The sequence below is a fragment of the Bos indicus genome, chromosome 23 (assembly GCF_029378745.1).
Source record: "Bos indicus isolate NIAB-ARS_2022 breed Sahiwal x Tharparkar chromosome 23, NIAB-ARS_B.indTharparkar_mat_pri_1.0, whole genome shotgun sequence".
Classification (NCBI taxonomy): domain Eukaryota; kingdom Metazoa; phylum Chordata; class Mammalia; order Artiodactyla; family Bovidae; genus Bos; species Bos indicus.
In genome coordinates, this window is record NC_091782.1 from 827,424 (window position 1) to 847,062 (window position 19,639).

The 19,639-nt window shown below is 36.4% G+C and overlaps 2 pseudogenes; both read right to left on the bottom strand.

Annotated features, from left to right (window-relative positions):
* Window positions 1-2,878: 2,878 nt before the first annotated feature.
* On the bottom strand, window positions 2,879-4,240 carry LOC139178863 (olfactory receptor 4A47-like; annotated as a pseudogene).
* A 5,850-nt stretch (window positions 4,241-10,090) lies between these two features.
* Window positions 10,091-11,498, bottom strand: LOC139178862 (olfactory receptor 4A47-like; annotated as a pseudogene).
* Window positions 11,499-19,639: the final 8,141 nt, after the last annotated feature.

The following is a 19,639-nucleotide window of genomic DNA, read 5'->3' on the forward strand; positions in this document are numbered from 1 at the left end:
AAGGGTTTTAAAATTTAAATGTAAAATATAAAACAACAAAACAATGTAAAAATTAGGTTGAAAAATGTGGAACAACATTTTAGTGACATTGAATTAGGAAAATTCTAAGCAAGACATAAAATTGAAAGGAAATACTGATAGATTTAATTAGACAAATGTAAAAATATTTTTATATGGCCAAAAACATCCTGCACAGCATAAATACATCAAAAACAAATCAAAAACTGAAATACTAATATTAACAATTCCACATACATGGTGAATGGGATAATTTCCATCACTTCAGATCAGTTCAGTTGCTCAATTGTGTCTGACTCTGCGACCCCATTGACTGCAGCACACCAGGCCTCCCATCTCCCAAGCTCCATCACCAACTCACGGAGCTTGCTCAAACTCATGTCCATTGAGGCAGTGATGTCATCCGCCATTTAATCCTCCATCATCCCCTTCTCCTTCTGCCTTCAATCTTTCCCAGCATCAGGGTCTTTTCAAATGAGTCAGTTATTTGCATCAGGTGGCCGAAGTATTGGAGTTTCAGCTTCAGCATCAGTCCTTCTAATGAATATTCAGGACTGATTTCCTTTAGGATGGACTGGTTGGATGTCCTTGCAGTCCAAGGGACTCTCAAGAGTCTTCTCCAACAGCACAGTTCAAAAGCATCAATTCTTTGGCACTCAGCTTTCTTTATAGTCCAACTCTCACATCCATACATGATGACTGGAAAAACCATAGCTTTGACTAGACGGACCTTTGTTGGCAAAGTAATGTCTCTGCTTTTTAATATGCCATCTAGGTTGGTCATAGCTTTCCTTCCAAGGAACAAGCGTTTTTTAATTTCATGGCTGCAGTCACCATCTTCAGTGATTTTGGAGCCCTAGAAAATATAGCATCTCACTGTTTCCACTGTTTGCCCGTTTATTTGCCATGAAGTGATGGGACCAGATGCCATGATCTTAGATTTTTGAATGTTGAGTTTTAAGCCAACTTTTTCACTCTTCTCTTTCACTTTCATTAAGAGGCTCTTTTGTTCTTCTTCACTTTCTGCCATAAGGGTGGTGTTATCTATGTATCTGAGCTTATTGATATTTCTTCTGGCAATCTTGATTCCAGTTTGTTCTTCATCCAGCCTGGCATTTTGCATGATTTTCTCTTCATATAATTTAAATAAGTAGAGTGACAATATACACCCCTGATGCACTCCTTTCATGATTTGGAACCAGTCTATTGTTGCTAATTTCCTTAGTGTATAATTAAATCATTAAGATCAATTTGGAAAATATCAGTAATGGAAATAAAATGAGATATTCATTCATAAGCAGTACAAGAAAATGCATAAAAACCACTTTAAACACGTGAATAGATGTCCAAATTCAGTTACATATATTTTTATAATTAAAGTATGTAAATGAAATGCAATTTTTTATCTGATTTTCAAATACCACAAATGTTTTTCAAGCAGTGATTTTTAAGAGTGTGATCAAACAATTTTTCAGAATTAGAGGAGTAATGAGTGTGATAAAATTTCATGGATAGCATTTTAGCAATAACTACCAACATAATTGATGGCGCTAGTGGTAAAGAACCTGCCTGCCAATGCTGGAGGCATAAGAGACATGGGTTCCACCCCTGGGTCAGGAAGATCCCCTGGGAAAGCGAGTGGCCACCCACTCCTCTGTTCTTGCTTGTCTTATTCTTCCAGTCCCATGCATAGAGGAGCCTGGTGGACTATAGTCCTTAGAGTATCAGAGAGTCAGACATGACTGAGCCAGCAGCCTGCACGCACAAACATAAACATTGTAGACAGATATACCAATTAAATCAACAAGCCCACTTGTACAATTCATACTTACAAAGTATCAGAAAGCCTGTATTGAAAAACCTGAAGAGGACTTAATACCTAAATTTTAGTGTATCTTTATAAAGAAGTTGGGCTTCCCTGGTTCCTCAGCTGGTAAAGAATTTACCTGCAATGTGGGAGACCTGGGTTTGATCCTTGGGTTGGGAAAATCCCCTGGTGAAGGGAATGTCTACCCGCTCCAGTATTCTGGCTTAGAGAATTCCATGGACTCTATAGTCCAGAGGGTCACAAAAAGTCGGACACGATCCAGTATAAAGAAGTTAAGCAGGATCGTGAAACTAGAATAACTTACATCTATATAGACTGGCATGTCTATATTGAATATCTTCCAGAGGCTGAGAAGATAAGTACAAAATTTATACAGAGCTAAGTGAACACATTCATATATGAAAATATGCATGTATTTGCAAAATTATTATTTGAAGAATCTTAGAAACCATGTACAGTGACTGAAACTGGGGAAACTGAGAGTTATTGGGTGTGAAGTTTGCAAGAGGTGTATCCTACGCTATTACAATTTGCTTGGCTTCTATTTTTTTTTTTCCTAATTTTATTTTATTTTTAAACTTTACATAATTGTATTAGTTTTGCCAAATATCAAAATGAATCCGCCACAGGTATACATGTGTTCCCCATCCCGAACCCTCCTCCCTCCTCCCTCCCCATACCATCCCTCTATTTTTAAAACTTCTTAAAATACTCATCATATTTAAATTATTTAAAAATTAAATTATCATATTTAGTTATATGTGTAAAGAAAATGACATTGAATAGATGATGATCTATACAGAATTAAATTTTTAGCAAGTACAATAAAGATAATATACAAAATTCTGATGTGAAAAAAACTAACAATGAGAAAGCAATAAAAGCAAAATTGGATATAAATTTAAAAATAGTGTAACCACATAACATTTTAATTAACTCATTTGCTACATAATTTTCATTGTTCTCTATTGTAAATGGAAACACCTTTCTATTTTAAATGTCCCACCTATTTAGACACAGTGGTACACAAGATGTTATACAGTTTACATATGAGCAAAGAAATTGTCAGTGAAAGGATGAATGTGTAGTTCATTCCTTATTTATAATTAACTTAATTCCTTGAGAGAGGAGGAAAAATTTAATCAGATTTACGAAGACTTTTACTTTCTGGAAAATTGGCCCTCTTGCTAAGTTACTGAAGTCATTATGGGTAATGAACTAATTTGATTTGATCTACTATTTTTCTCCAGAGTTTCTTCATAGCATTAATCATCTCAGAATTTCTTAGACTGTAGATTAATGGGTTCAGCATGGGGGTTATGACTGTATAAAACACATTCAACAATTTGTCAATGAGGAAGGTTGTCACTGGTCTTAAATATATGAAAATACAAAGGGAATAAAGAAGACAACCACAGTGATGTGGGAACCACAGGTCTGGGGGACTTTCTGCCTCCCTTCCTGACTCAGGTTCTTCAGAGAGTGCAGGATGACTCCATAGAGGACAAGTAAGAGCAGAAAGATGATAAAGCAGATCAGACCTCCATTGGCCAGCACTACAATGCTGATGACACAGGTGTCAGTACAGATGAGTTTCAATAAGGGGTACATGTCACATGTAAAGTGATCAATGACATTGGGGCCACAGAATGGGACATAAACAGTGCTATGTTGAATTACTGAGTGCAGAAAGCCTCCAACCCAGGACACCACCAGCATCACAACACACACCTTCTTCCTCATGATCACCAAATAATGCAAGGGCTTGCAGATGGCCACATAGCGGTCACAGGCCATGACCAGCAGAAATGATCTATAAACATGTGAGTCATACAAGATTCAAAGGCTGTGATATTTTCCCCAAAGAGTAAGTCTGAAATCAGTCTGGGGGTTATAGAAGAGGCATCCATAAATGATAAGCTGGCAAGAAAAAAATACAACAGTGAGTTCAGGGTCTTACTGACAGTTATAGTCACAATAATGAGCAGGTTGCCCACCACTGTCAAAATGTAGAAAACCAAGAACATAACAAAAAGGATTTTCTGCTCCTTTGGATTATGTGTGAGGCCCAGGAGGACAAAGTAAGTTACATTATTTCTTGGTTCCATCTATTCTGGACAGGAGTTGACCTCACATATTAGAAGCAGTTTACCTACAAAACAAAGGGGAAAAGTTTTAAATGTACTAAAATCCTGTCTTCTGTTTATCCTTTCAATTAGAAAATATGCATACAGAATCTGCTTGTGCCCAGTGGGTCATAGACATTGTGATGTCCAGCTGAATCACTCATAGTTCCTTAGATTCAATGATATGACACAAAATGAGGAATCAGAAAGTTGCAGACATACATAATAGGCGCCAAGATACAGATACTCTCAAAATGCTAAATATCACAGAGGACAAATATATCAATCAGACTAGAATCAGAGAAATCTTCCCAGAAATGACTTAGCTGAGTTTTAAAGGTAAAGTTAAATAACAAAAAAAGATGGGGAAGGAATTCCAGGAAAAGTATATCATTTATAAAGTCACAAAAGTATAACACTAGAGACCCACTTAAGTTAACATATTCCTTGTGAATAGATCAAACTATGAATATAAAGTGACTGCCCAGAATTTTCTCAAAACTTCCTGAGACTTCTTTCTTAGAGTTTGTAGTGATATTCCTTCTAAACAATGAATACTGAGGCAGTCCAAATTTGTGTCTCCAGCCCCTATCTCTAGCCTCATTTTAATATAAGCAGCACTTCCAATTTTGAATATTTACAGTTAGACATCAATTTAGTACATATAATGCAAAATTTTCTACAATATAAAAGATGTCCCCCATCTTGCTAAAAGGCATCACTATTCAATGTAACTGTTCAGACAAAGCTTTGCACAGTGTTATCATTCTCTTTTTGCTTTCATATTATTTACTGATAACTGTATGAAATATAGTTGACTATACTTTCCAAATATGTCACTAATGTGATCATTCCCTTCCCCTCATTTTTCCTGGTCCAGAGCAGTAACCTCCTGCTACTTTTCTCCATTTGAGGAGGGGGGGAGTGGAGAGGGTTGTACACCAATTTGTTCTCTTGAAGCAACTCAAATTACATTCTTATATCTTGTTCCAGTTATATCACTCACCTGCTCAAAATTCTTATTCTATCAAATGTAATAGATAACAATTAATATTTACAGTAACAAACCCATAATCACATTTTCCCAGTTGATGAAGCTAAGGCTAAGAATACTCCTTTAATTTTCCTAAGGGTACACATTTCTACGTGATAAAACAAGAATTGGAAACTAAGTTTGATACCTTTCAAAACAGCTTAAATTCTTGCATAAAAAAGTCCATAATTGTGAACCATGTTTCCCAACATTTACTGTTAGTCTTACCTTGTTGGAACGTATTCAAAACCAGAAGGAAAAGTTTTTAAATCATTCCTAAAGATCTTGACCTTTTTCTTTAATCCAATATGACAAAAGAGGGCAAAAGGTTGCAATATTACCTGAGGATATGCTTGATTTCATTCAGCTGTCTGTTCATTTCTTCCATGGATTCTCCCATTTATTCAGAAGAATGTTTTATTTGCACTTTAGATTGTTTAAAAGAAATTCCATGGTACCCAAAAAATAAAAGTTTACCATGTTAAGATAATTTGTCAGAAAACTATGCAAATTCTAGGTTTATATAGGAAGAACAACAAGGTATTTCCAGGAAAATTTGTTTCTAGTAAATTTTTTCATAACTTCAAGATAGAAAAAAATCCGTGAATTGCTTAACACTTCTCATTTTGTCACATTGGTACAGCCAAACTAGTTGACTTAAGATTTTGAGAAAAATTCTTCTGCTGTCCTTTACATATTTTAGTGCAATATTTTAAGCCTAACAAATGACCTCCTGAAACTTTTACATCAGTTCCTAAAAGAACATCATCTATTTTCCCAAAAGAGACAAAGATCACTTTTATCCCTTCTAACCATACTTAACATTATGTCTTAGAAGTGGAATGTATCCGATATTGATTATTTCTTAATTAAATTCACTGGGACTTTCCATTAAATTTTAAAAATACATCTGTATGTAAAGATGTGTGCTGTGCAGTTGTATCTGTCTTCTTTGTGACCCAATGGACTCCTCTGTCCATGGGGATTCTCTGGCAAGAATACTGGAGTGGGTTGGCATGCCCTCCTCCAGGGGATCTTTCCACATCAGGGATTGACACCAGGTCTCCCACATTGCAAACAGATTCTTTGCTATCTGAGCCACCAGAGAAGACCCTATGCAAAGATACTACCAATAAAAGACAGATATTTAGGGTGGAGTAGCAAAGGTGGTATAATAGAAAGACCCTGGGTTCATGTCCTCCCCTGGGAACATTGAAATTCCGACTATTTACAGAGTGACCATTTTTGAGAACGACTTGATGAGTGGCAGAAAATTTCCACTATTAATTAAGATATAAAAGGGCCATTGCAGGTTAGGTAGGAGTGACAAATATAGTGTATAGGCAACTCCCATATCTTGGGTAGGAAATACAAAAATGAGAGGATAATCCAGTTGAAGAGGCTCCCCAAAGGAGCAAAGTGGTCTGAGCCCCATATTAAGCAACTCATACTGGAGGTCCTGCACTACAAAGATGAGCCCCAAAAACATTTGACATTGAAAGCCAGTGGGGTTAACTTTGGTGAGAACCAGAGGTCTTGAGAAATAAAGACTCCAGATTTAAAGGTCACACACAGACAAGACCTCTTTCAGAAATAGCTATTTGAATGGAGACTGAGTCAGATGTACTTGAAGACCTTCCCAGAGGGGTAAAAGGAAGTTGGGATTCATACTGGGGATATAGATGTTGGCAGCACCAGTTTGGGGGAGATAGCCCATAAAAAGATCACTGTTAATGGTAAACACCATACAGAAACCCTCCCTCTGTCTTCTTAGCGGTGGGGGCCAGGCCCAGCCAGCAGTCAGACAAAACAAACCCTTAGCAGGCTCCAGACCAAGCAGCTAGCTGGGCAAGAAAATAGCCATGTACCAACAGGCTAGCTATCATAGAACTCCTTGAACCCCTAGCTGAGATGAGACCCAAGAACAGACACCAGTTAGCCAGCACCAGGACCATCCTCATCCACCAGGGCACCAACCTGGGATAATGTGGGCTCCTCTCTGTCCATCTGTTGACCAAAACCAGATGAGAACCCCTAGGCCCAGATATATTGTCTAGGATACTGCTCCACTTACCATTGGATTTGTAACAGGCACAGAAGGCAATGTGTCATGTCCATGAATGTAGGGTATATTCATGATGAAGAAAGATTCTGCATATTGATAAACAATTGTGATTATACAACTGTATGTACTTTGCCAAAATATCCAAGATATAACTAAAATGATGAATGATGTACTGTAAAATCACGTACTATGTAAAGATGAGTTTGGGTAAACTCCGGGACTTGGTGGTAGACAGGGAGGCCTGGCATGCTGTGATTCATGGGGTTGCAAACAGTTGGACAAAACTGAGTGACTGAACTGAGCTGAACTGAAAGATGAAAAATAAAAATATTTCCAACATTGAAATAACAGACACTTTAGTTCAGTTCAGTCGCTCAGTCGTGTCTGACTCTTTGTGACCCCATGAATCACAGCACGCCAGGCCTCCCTGTCCATCACCAACTTCTAGAGTTCATTCAAACTCACATCCATCGAGTCGGTGATGCCATCCAGCCATCTCATCCTCTGTCGTCCCCTATTCCTCCTGCCCCCAATCCCTCCCAGCATCAGAGTCTTTTCCAATGAGTCAACTCTTCGCATGAGGTGGCCAAAGTACTGGAGTTTCAGCTTTAGCATCATTCCTTCAAAAGAAATTCCAGGGCTGATCCCCTTCAGAATGGACTGGCTGGATCTCCTTGCAGTCCAAGGGACTCTCAAGAGTCTTCTCCAACACCACAGTTCAAAAGCATCAATTCCTCAGTGCTCAGCTTTCTTCACAGTCCAACTCTCACATTCATACACGACCACTGGAAAAACCATAGCCTTGACTAAATTGACCTTTGTTGGCAAAGTAATGTCTCTGCTTTTCAATATGCTATCTAGGTTGGTCATAACTTTTCTTCCAAGGAGTAAGCTTAGAATATGTAATTAAGGTCAATACTATTTATAATATCATCTAAAAATAAAAATGACTACATTTACAGTGAAACAAACTAGATTTATATGAACATCAAAGGAGACTTAAGTGAAAAGACAGATCCACTATGTAAGAATTCTCATTTTTTTTATGTAAGATATTCTCAATATGTAAGAATATCTCAAGACAAAAATATTTTGTAAAGCAATTCTCATAGAAAACACTAACTAAATTTAGTTTTCCTTAGATTAGCTTATTGAAATTCAATTTTAAAATATAAACAAGCAAGAGTAGACATAGTTTTGTTAAAGAATAGTAATGGAGAAGTCTTAACCTAATTCAGTATCAAAGTATATTTTAAATCAAATACAATTACATCATGTTAAATATCACATGAATAGAGATTCATGGATAATAATAGTAACTTGAATTGGATCCAAACACATACTCTATTTTAGACTATAAAGTTGGGATATCAAAGACATTGGGAAAATAATTATGCATTGATAAAAATAGCCATCAACAAAATAATTAAAACTTGGTCACTATTTAACTCCTTATGTAAAATTAATGCATAGATGGTTCAAAAATTGAAATGAAAAACATAAAACAAGAAGACTTCACAAATTGTATTGAGAACTGTGGGAAAATATTTTGGTAAAATTGAAATAGGAAAATTATTTCTAAACAAGGCATAAAATCCAAAGAAAATATTGATAGATTTGACTATGCAAATGTGAACATATTTCTAGAGGACCAAAATATTCTGCACAGTATAAATACATCAAGAATAATCACAAGATAGAAATGCAATAATTAAAATACATGGTAAAAGGTATAATTTCTTTAATATATAATTAAATTGTAAAAATCAGTATGAAAATATCAGCAATTAAATAAAATATATAATATTCATTAATAAGCAATTGATGAAAAAAGAAATAACTTTAAACAGTTAAAGAGATGCCAAAATTCAATTATATTTACATATTTATGATTAAAGTATACAAGTGAACCATAACTCCTTTAATCAGATGTGCGTGTTTGCATGTGTGCTTAGTCATGTCCTACTCTTTGCAACCCCATGTGTTGCAGTCTGCCAGGCTCCTCTGTTCATGGTATTTTTCCAGGCAAGAGTACTGGAGTGGGTTGCCATTTCCTTCTCCAGGGGATCTTCCCAGCCCAAGAATCAAACCCATGTCTCCTGCATCTCCTGCTTTGAAAGGCAGATCCTTTATCACTGAGCCACTTGGAAAGCCAATCAGATGTCAGATACACCCGTTTATCAAGCCTTGGTTGTTCAGAATGTGGTAAAATGTATTTTCCAGAATTAGGGGAGTGGTGGGTTTGGTATAAGCACGTGAATGACATTTTGGCAATAACTATGAGCATCAGCATTTTGAATAAATATGCCAAATGAACTAACAATTCCACTTCTAGGATTCATACTTACAAAATCTCAAAAAGATTTCATTGTAGAGTCATACATCATAGAAAAAGATGGGAAAAACCTAAAGATGACTGGATACCTAGATTTTAGTGTTTTTTTATGAAGAATTTAAGCAGTACAATGAAAGTAAAATGAGTTAACTCTGCATTGTCTGTTATGTAAAGATCTTCTGGAGGCTCAGAAGTAAAATAGAAAATTTATACACAGAGACATGAACACACACATATATGAAATCATGTTTCCATTTGTAGTATTATTTGTTGAAGAATCTCAGGAGTGACTAGAGTAGTATAGTGACTAGATCTGAAAGGAATGGAAGACTCTGGTGTGGCAAGTATAGGATTTCATTTTGCACTATTCCATTTTCATGAATTCTAAAGTTTCTTATTATACATCATACTTTAAATTTTTATTTTAAAACTTAAAATATGACATTAAAATTTCATCAGTAAAGCAAATGAAACTGAATACAGAGAACAGCCTACATATAAATATTTTAATCAGAATAATAAGAAAAGATACAAGATTCTGATATAAAATCAAACTAAGAATATGAAAGTAAATACAAAAATTACTTAAAAATTAGTGCAATTCTATAAAATTTTATTATCTAATTAATTACAAGTTCTTTACTGACTACTTAATATGATTTTCTAGGTCCAGTGATAAGCCATCCATCATATAGTTTATATTTGAGTAGGGAAACTGTCACAGAGAGCATGAACATATAGTTCATTCTTTAATTATAATTAACTTAATTGTTTGAGAAAAAAAGAAAATTTACATCAGATTCATGAAGACTTACATTCTAAGGACTGGCTGTAATGTTAATTTTTCATGATGAATAATGCATTTATTTAATACTTGATCTACCTTTTTTTCTCCAGAGCGTCTTCATATCATTTGTCATCTCAGAATTTCTTAGACTGTAGATTAATGGATTCAAAATAGGGGTATGATTTTATAAAACACACTTAGTAATTTGTCAATAGAGAAGGTGGTAAAGGGTCTTGCATATATGAAAATACAGGGAACAAAAAAGCAGACAACCACTGTGACGAGGGAACCACATGTCTAGAGGGCTTTCCTCCTCCATTCCTGACTCAGGTTCTTCAGAGTGGGCAAGATGACTCCATAGGAGACAAGTAAGAGCAGAAACACAATAAAGCAAATCAGTCCTCCATTGGCCACAGCTAAGTAGCCAATGACGTAGGTGTCAGTACAGATGAGTTTCAATAAGGGGTACATGTCACACCTAAAGTGATCAATGACATTGGGGCCACAGAATGGGAGCCTGTAAATAGTGCTAAGTTGAATTACTGAGTGCACAAAACCTCCTGTGCAGGACAGCACCAGCAGAACAACACACACCCTCTGTCTCATGGACACCAAATAATGCAAGGGCTTACAGATGGCCACAAAGAGGTCATAGGCCATTGCTAAAAGAAGAAAGACCTCTCACCCACCAAAAATGTGCTGTATAAACAGCTGAATCATGCAGTATTCAAAGGATATGATATTTTCCACAAAGAACAAGTCTGATATCAACCTGGTTGTAATACAAGAGGAATAAGTGACATCCATAAATGATAAGCAACCAAGAAAAAAAAATGCATTGGTGAGTTCAGGGTATTACTGAAAGTTACAGTCACAGTAATGATCAGGTTGCCCATCACTGTCAAAATGTAGAAGAGCAAGAACATAATAAAAAGGACTTTCTGCTCCTTTGGATTCTGTGTGAGGCCCAGGAGGACAAAGCAAGTTACATTGTTCCTTGTTTCCATCTACTCTGGACAGGAGTTGAGTTTACATATTATGAAGCAGTTTACCTAGAAAACAAGTGGGAAAGCTTTTAAAACAGACTTAAATTTTGCTTTCTATTTATACATTCAAATGAAAGAGGTGTATGGAATATCTATTTGTGTACAGTAGGTCATAGACAACATTGTAATACCCTGGTTGATTAAGTTCCCTACACTCAATGATAAGTATCAGAAAATTCCAGATCAGTTTCTTAAGTGCTATAAGAATACTGACACAGTGCTAAGTATCACAGTGTAATAATATCACAATTAAACCGGAATCAGAGAATTCTTACCAGGAATAGCAGTGCCTTATTGAGTTTTAAAGGGAAAGCTAAAGGACAGGAAAAGATTGAAAGATAATTGTATGTAAATTTCTAAAATACCATTCATAAAGTCAATATGGATAATACTTGAGACTAGTTAAACTGATATGCATATTCCCTGTGAGTAGATGAGTCTATGAAGAGAGGGTCACTGTCCTGGATTGCGTTAGAATTTACTGAGAAGTCTTTCTGTGTGTCTATACTTCGATGTCTCCATTTCCTGCCCTATAAATGCTGATGTTATCCAATGTTGTGTCTCCAGCCTCTACCTCCACCCTTTAGTTGACACATGTATGAGCAATATCTCCAACTTTGGATATCTATTTAGTATATATAACAAAACTTTTTGAAGGTTTTCCTCATTTTTGGTACCTCCTTCAAAATATCTCACAGTGCTCATCACTCCACTTTTGCATTCATATTAAAACTTTCTTCCTTTAACAAATCCTGTTGTCTCTACTTTCATATCATTTCACAAATTTGATCATTTCCTATCTCCCCATTTCCTTTCTAGCCCACAGCACTAGCTTTCTGCCATGTCTTTCCACTTTTATTCTGCCCTCCCACAACTTGATTTCCTGAAACAGCTCAAATTACTCTTTACATCTTGTTCTGATTATATCACTCCACTGCTCAAAATAGTTTTAGTAGATTCCAATCATGCTTTTATAATTTAATATATCATAATTAGTATTTATAATAACAGTACTGTAATTACTTATTACCTTTCCATAACTGATGAAAATGAGGTTCATAATATCTCATTAATTTTCTCAAGGGCACACATTTTTAAGTGATAAAACTAGAATCGAAACCTAAGTTTGATATATTTCAAAATGGTTTAGTTTCTTACATTGTAAAAAAAGTCACACAATGGTGAACCTGGTTCCCACTGTTCACTACTACTCTTACCTTGTGAAAGCTTTTTCATAATCTGAAGAAAGACTTTTTAAGTTACTCATAAAATCCTGGAATTCTTGTATCCAGTATGACAACATAGATTGAAAGCCTGCATTATTACATGAAGAAACATTTTCTTTTTATTCATCCAGTCATTTATTCCATGGAGTTTTCAGATTATTTGAAATGCTATTTTTATCTGCATTAGAAATAGTTTAAAAGAAATTCCACAGTGCACACAAAATAACAAAAATTTACCATATTAAGGAAATTGATCCAAAAGATAAGCAAACCCTAGCTTTACATAGAAAGATAGAAGCTAGCCATTTCCAAGGAAATTTGTCTTAAGTAACTACTTTTCGTATTAACTTCAAAAAAAAAAAATTTTTTTAAATACCACTTAATTCTTTAGCCCCATCTGATTCTACCATGTTAGTGGAGCCAGACTAGTTGACTTGCAATTTTGAGAGACTTCCTTGTGTTGCTGCTGCTGTTGTTGTTTTTACATATTGCTTAAAGTCTAGGATCTTCCTGAGAAATTTGTATCAGTTCTTCAAAGACTATTGACTTTTTTTCCTCAATACGATCAAAGAACACTGGACTTTTTATCCCTTCTAGCCACATTTATCATTGTCTTAAACTAGGAATGTGTCCAAGACTGATTCTTAATTAAATTCACTGGGATTTTCCACTAAATTTTATAAATGCATCTATATGTAAAGATACTATTGGACTACATCACATAATTAATTAGGGTCAGAAACATGAAATATGGAAAGAAAAATAAAAGTTTGAGAACCATATTAAGATTATTGCCAGTCAACAACAAAATATCGACCCAACCATTTTGTTTCAGTGAAGATTAATTCATCATGTATTTCCCTTCTTGCTATAGAAAAAATTTTCTCTCTTTTTATTGAGAGCTCAATTTATACTGCCTCGATGTTTGATCAAGTATATAAAAATTTTATCACTGAATCAGGTATAATAACTAATTTTATCCCATTATTAGCTTTCTTTTAATGTAGAATGCTGCTGCTGCTGCTGCTAAGTCACTTTAGTCATGTCAGACCCTGTGCGACCCCATAGACAGCAGCCCACCAGGCTCCCCCGTCCCTGGGATTCTCCAGGCAAGAACACTGGAGTGGGGTGCCATTTCCTTCTCTAATGCATGAAAGTGAAAAGTGAAAGTGAAGTCACTCAGTCGTGTCTGACTCTTAGCGACCTCATGGACTGCAGCTTACCAGGCTCCTCCATCCATGGGATTTTCCAGGCAAGAGTACTGGAGTGGGGTGCCATTGCCTTCTCCAATAATGTAGAACACCTACATTTTAAACAAACTATGCTATGGGTAAAGACACAGCAATTAATAAAACAGGAGAAAATAGCATGTAAAATTTCCTTCCTGCATGGATCTTAAATTCTTTTTTTTTTTTTTTTAGTTCAAATTATTATTTTTTTGTCCTTTCCTTATTTATTTATTTATTTTTTTAGCTTTACAATATTGTATTGGTTTTTCCGTATATCAACATGAATCCGCCACAGGTATACACATGTTCCCCATCCTGAACTCTCCTCCCTCCTCCCTCCCCATACCATCCCTCTGGGCCGTCCCAGTGTACCAGCCCCAAGATGTAGTAGGACAATATAGGAGACACTTTAATAAAGAAGTTCTAGTCTTATTTAGTGCATATAAGACAAGAAATAGAGTACTGCAACAGAAACAAGAGGGAGGATTCTACTGTGGGTAATGTAATCAGCAAAGACCTTTCCTAAAAGGTCATGTTGAAGCTGAGATTGAAAAGATAGGGATTGGCTGCCATCAGAAGCATTGTTAAAGACAGCAAAATTAACTAAAATTATCAAACTTCAGAGATGACCTGGTCTGTAAGTAGAAAAATGTAAAAATTTAACGAGAATTTTTATTTCAGTGCCATGTTACAAAAGAAGGGGTTTTCCCTGTGGTTCAATGGGAAAAGATTCTGTCTGCAACACAAGAGACACAGAAGACATGGGTTCATTCTCTGGGTCAGGAAGATCCCCTGGAGAAGGAAATGAAACCCTCTCCAATATTTCTTGCCTGAAAAATCCCCTGGATAGAGGAACCAGGTGGGCTACCATCCAAAGGGTCAAAAAGAATTGGACAGGACTGAGCAACTAAGCACATGTTACAAAGTAGTGGTGAGAATGTTGCACTCACATCTTGGTCCAGATTTTAAAGACAAAGTTTTTAATCATTTAATGTTAATTGTGATCTGAGCTGTGGGTATGTCATCAGTTCAGTTCAGTTCAGTCAGTCATGTCGACTCCTTGTGACCCCATGAATTACAGCATGCCAGGCCTCCCTGTCCATCACCAACTCTTGGGGTACACTCAAACTCATGCCCATCGAGTCAGTGATGCCATCCAGCCATCTCACCCTCTGTTGTCCCCTGCTCATCCTGCCCTCAATCCCTCCCAGCCTCAGGGTATTTTCCAATGAGTCAACACTTCACATGAGGTGGCCAAAGTATTGGACTTTCAGCTTCAGCATCAGTCCTTCAAATGAATACCCAGGACTGATCTATTTTAGGATGAACTGGTTGGATGTCCTTGCAGTCCAAGGGACTCTCAAGAGTCTTCTCCAACACCACATTTCAAAAGCATCAATTTTTTGGTGCTCAGCTTTCTTCACAGTCTAACTCTCACATCCATACATGATGACTGGAAAAACCATAGTCTTGACTAGACAGACCTTTGTTGGCAAAATAATATCTCTGCTTTTCAATATGCTATCTAGGTTGGTCATAACTTTCCTTCCAAGGAGTATGTGGCTTTTAATTTCATGGCTACAATCACCATCTGCAGTGATTCTGGAGCCCCCCAAAATAGTCTCACACTCTTTCCACTGTATCCCCATGTATTTTCCATGAATTGATGGGACCAGATGCCATTATCTTAGTTTTCTGAATGTTGAGCTTTAAGCCAACTTTTTCATTCTCCTCTTTCACTTTCATAAAGAGGCTTTTTAGTTCCTCTTCACTTTCTGAAATAAGAGTGATGTCATCTGTATATCTGAGGTTATTGATATTTTTCCTGGCGATCTTGATTCCAGCTTGTGCTTCTTCCAGTCCAGCGTTTCTCATGATGTACTCTGCATATAAGTTAAATAAGCAGGGTGACAATATACAGCCTTCACATACTCCTTTTCCTATTTGGAACCAGTCTGTTGTTCCATGTCCAGTTCTAACTGTTGCTTCCTGACCTCCATATAGGTTTCTCAAGAGGCAGGTCAGGTGGTCTGGTGTTCCCATCTCTTTCATAATTTTCCACAGTTTATTGTGATCCACACAGTCAAAGGCTTTGGCATAGTCAATAAAGCAGAAAGAGATGTTTTTCTGGAACTCTCTTGCTTTTTCAATGATACAGCAGATGTTGGCAATTTGATCTCTGGTTCCTCTACCTTTTCTAAAACCAGCGTGAGCATCTGGAAGTTCACAGTTCATGTATTGCTGAAGTGTGGTTTGGAAAATTTTGAGCATTACTTTACTAGCGTGTGAGATGAGTGAAATTGTGTGGTAGTTTGAGTATTCTTTGACATTGCCTTTGTTCGGAACTGGAATGAAAACTGACCTTTTCCAGTCCTGTGGCCACTGCTGAGTTTTCCAAATTTGCTGGCATATTGAGTGCAATACTTTCACAGCATCATCTTTCAGGATTTGAAATAGCTCAAATGAAATTCCATCACCTCCACTAGCTTTGTTCATAGTGATGCTTTCTAAGGCCCTCTTGACTTCACATTCCAGGATGTCTGGCTCCTGATGAGTGATCACACCATTGTGATTATCTTGGTCATGAAGCTCTTTTTTGTACAGTTCTTCTGTGTATTCTTGCCACCTCTTCTTAATATCTTCTGCTTCTGTTAGGTCCATACCATTTCTGTCCTTTATCAAGCCCATCGTTGCATAAATGTTCCCTTGGTATATTTAATTTTCTTGAAGAGATCTCTAGTCTTTCCCATTCTGTTGTTTTCCTCTATTTCTTTGCATTGATGGCTGAGGAAGGCTTTCTTATCTCTTCTTGCTATTCTTTGGAACTCTGAATTCAGATGCTTATATCTTTCCTTTTCTCCTTTGCTTTTCGCTTCTCTTCTTTTCACAGCTATTGGTAAGGCCTCCCCAGACAGCCATTTTCCTTGTTGCATTTCTTTTCCATGTGGATGGTCTTGATCCCTGTCTCCTGTACAATGTCACGAACCTCAGTCCATAGTTCATCAGGCACTCTATCTATCAGATCTAGTCCCTTAAATCTATTTCTCACTTCCACTGTATAATCATAAGGGATTTGATTTAGGTCATACCTGTATGGTCTAGTGGTTTGCCCTACTTTCTTCAATTTCAGTCTGAATTTGGCAATAAGGAGTTCATGATCTGAGCCACAGTCAGCTCCTGGTCTTTTTTTTTTTTTTTTTTTCTGACTGTATAGAGCTTCTCTATCTTTGGCTGCAAAGAATATAATCAATCTGATTTCGGCATTGACCATCTGGTGATGTCCATGTGTAGAGTCTTCTCTTGTCTTGTTGGAAGAGGGTGTTTGCTATGACAGTGCATTCTCTTAGCAAATCTCTATTAGCCTTTCCCCTGCTTCATTCCGTACTCCAAGGCCAAATTTGCCTGTTACTCCAGGTGTTTCTTGACTTCCTATTTTTGCATTCCAGTCCCCTATAATGAAAAGGACATCTCTGTGTTGAGGAAGAAATGAAGAACCCCAAGGTTAGTAGAAGGAAAGAAATCTTAAAAATTAGAGCAGAAGTAAATGCAAAAGAAACAAAAGAGACCATAGCAAAAATCAACAAAGTCAAAAGCTGGTTCTTTGAAACGATAAGTAAAATTGACAAACTATTAGCCAGACTCATCAAGAAACAAAGGGAGAAAAATCAAATCAATAAAATTAGAAATGAAAATGGAGAGATCACAACAGACAACACAGAAATACAAAAGATCATAAGACACTACTATCAACAATTATATGCCAATAAAATGGACCACATGGAAGAAATGGACAAATTCTTAGAAAAGTACAACTTTCCAAAACTCGATCAGGAAGAAATAGAAAATCTTAACAGACCCATCACAAGCATGGAAATTGAAACTATAATCAAAAATCTTCCAGCAAACAAAAGCCCAGGTCCAGACGGCTTGACAGCTGAATTCTACCAAAAATTTAGAGAAGAGCTAACACCTATCCTGCTCAAACTCTTCCAGAAAATTGCAGAGGAAGGTAAACTTCCAAACTCTTTCTATGAGGCCACTATCACCCTAATACCAAAACCTGACAAAGATCCCACAAAAAAAAAGAAAACTACAGGCCAATATCACTGATGAACATAGATGCAAAAATCCTAAACAAAATTCTAGCAATCAGAATCCAACAACACATTAAAAAGATCATACACCATGACCAATGAGCTTTATCCCAGGGATGCAAGAATTCTTCAATATCTGCAAATAAATCACTGAAAATTGAAAAATAAAACCCATATGATTATCTCAATAGATGCAGAGAAAGCCTTTGACAAAATTCAACACCCATTTATGATAAAAACTCTCCAGAAAGCAGGAATAGAAGGAACATACCTCAACATAATAAAAGCTATATATGACAAACCCACAGCAAACATTATCCTCAATGGTGAAAAATTGAAAGCATTTCCTCTAAAGTCAGGAACAAGACAAGGGTGCCCACTTTCACCATTACTATTCAACATAGTTTTGGAAGTTTTGGCCACAGCAATCAGAGCAGAAAAAGAAATAAAAGGAATCCAAGTTGGAAAAGAAGAAGTAAAACTCTCACTGTTTGCAGATGACATGATCCTCTACATAGAAAACCCTAAAGACTCCACCAGAAAATTACTAGAAATAATCAATGACTATAGTAAAGTTACAGGATATAAAATCAACACACAGAAATCCCTTGCATTCCTATACACTAATAATGAGAAAACAGAAAGAGAAATTAAGGAAACAATTCCTTCACCATTGCAACGGAAAGATTAAAATACTTAGAAATATATCTACCTAAAGAAACTAAAGACCTATATATAGAAAACTATAAAACACTGGTGAAAGAAATCAAAGAGGACACTAATATATGGAGAAATATACCATGTTCATGGATGGGAAGAATCAATATAGTGAAAATGAGCATACTACCCAAAGCAATTTATAGATTCAATGCAATCCCTATCAAGCTACCAACAGTATTCTTCACAGAGCTAGAACAAATACTTTCACAATTCGTATAGAAATACAAAAAACCCCTTGAATAGCCAAAGCTATCTTGACAAAGAAGAATGGAACTGGAGGAATCAACATACCTGACTTCAGGCTCTACTACAAAGCCACAGTCATCAAGACAGTATGGTACTGGCACAAAGACAGAAATATAGATCAATGGAACAAAATAGAAAGCCCAGAGATAAATCCACGCACATATGGACACCTTATCTTTGAAAAAGGAGGCAAGAATATACAGTGGATTAAAGACAATCTCTTTAACAAGTGGTGCTGGGAAAACTGGTCAACGACTTGTAAAAGAATGAAACTAGAACACTTTCTAACACCATACACAAAAATAAACTCAAAATGGATTAAATCTCTAAATGTAAGACCAGAAACTATAAAACTCCTAGAGGAGAACATAGGCAAAACACCCTCCGACATACATCACAGCAGGATCCTCTATGACCCACCTCCCAGAAGATCGGAAATAAAATCAAAAATAAACAAATGGGACCTAATTAACCTTAAAAGCTTCTGCACATCAAAGGAAACTATTAGCAAGGTGAAAAGACAGCCTTCAGAATGGGAGAAAATAATAGCAAATGAAGCAACTGACAAATAACTAATCTCAAAAATATACAAGCAACTCCTACAACTCCAGAAAAATAAATGACCCAATCAAACAATGGGCCAAAGAACTAAATAGACATTTCTCCAAAGAAGACATACAGATGGCTCACAAACACATGAAAAGATGCTCAACATCACTCATTATCAGAGAAATGCAAATCAAAACCACTATGAGGTACCATTTCACACCAGTCAGAGGCTGTGATCCAAAAGTCTACAAATAATAAATGCTGGAGAGGGTGTGGAGAAAAGGGAACCCTCTTACACTGTTGGGTAGGAATGCAAACTAGTACAGCCACTATGGAC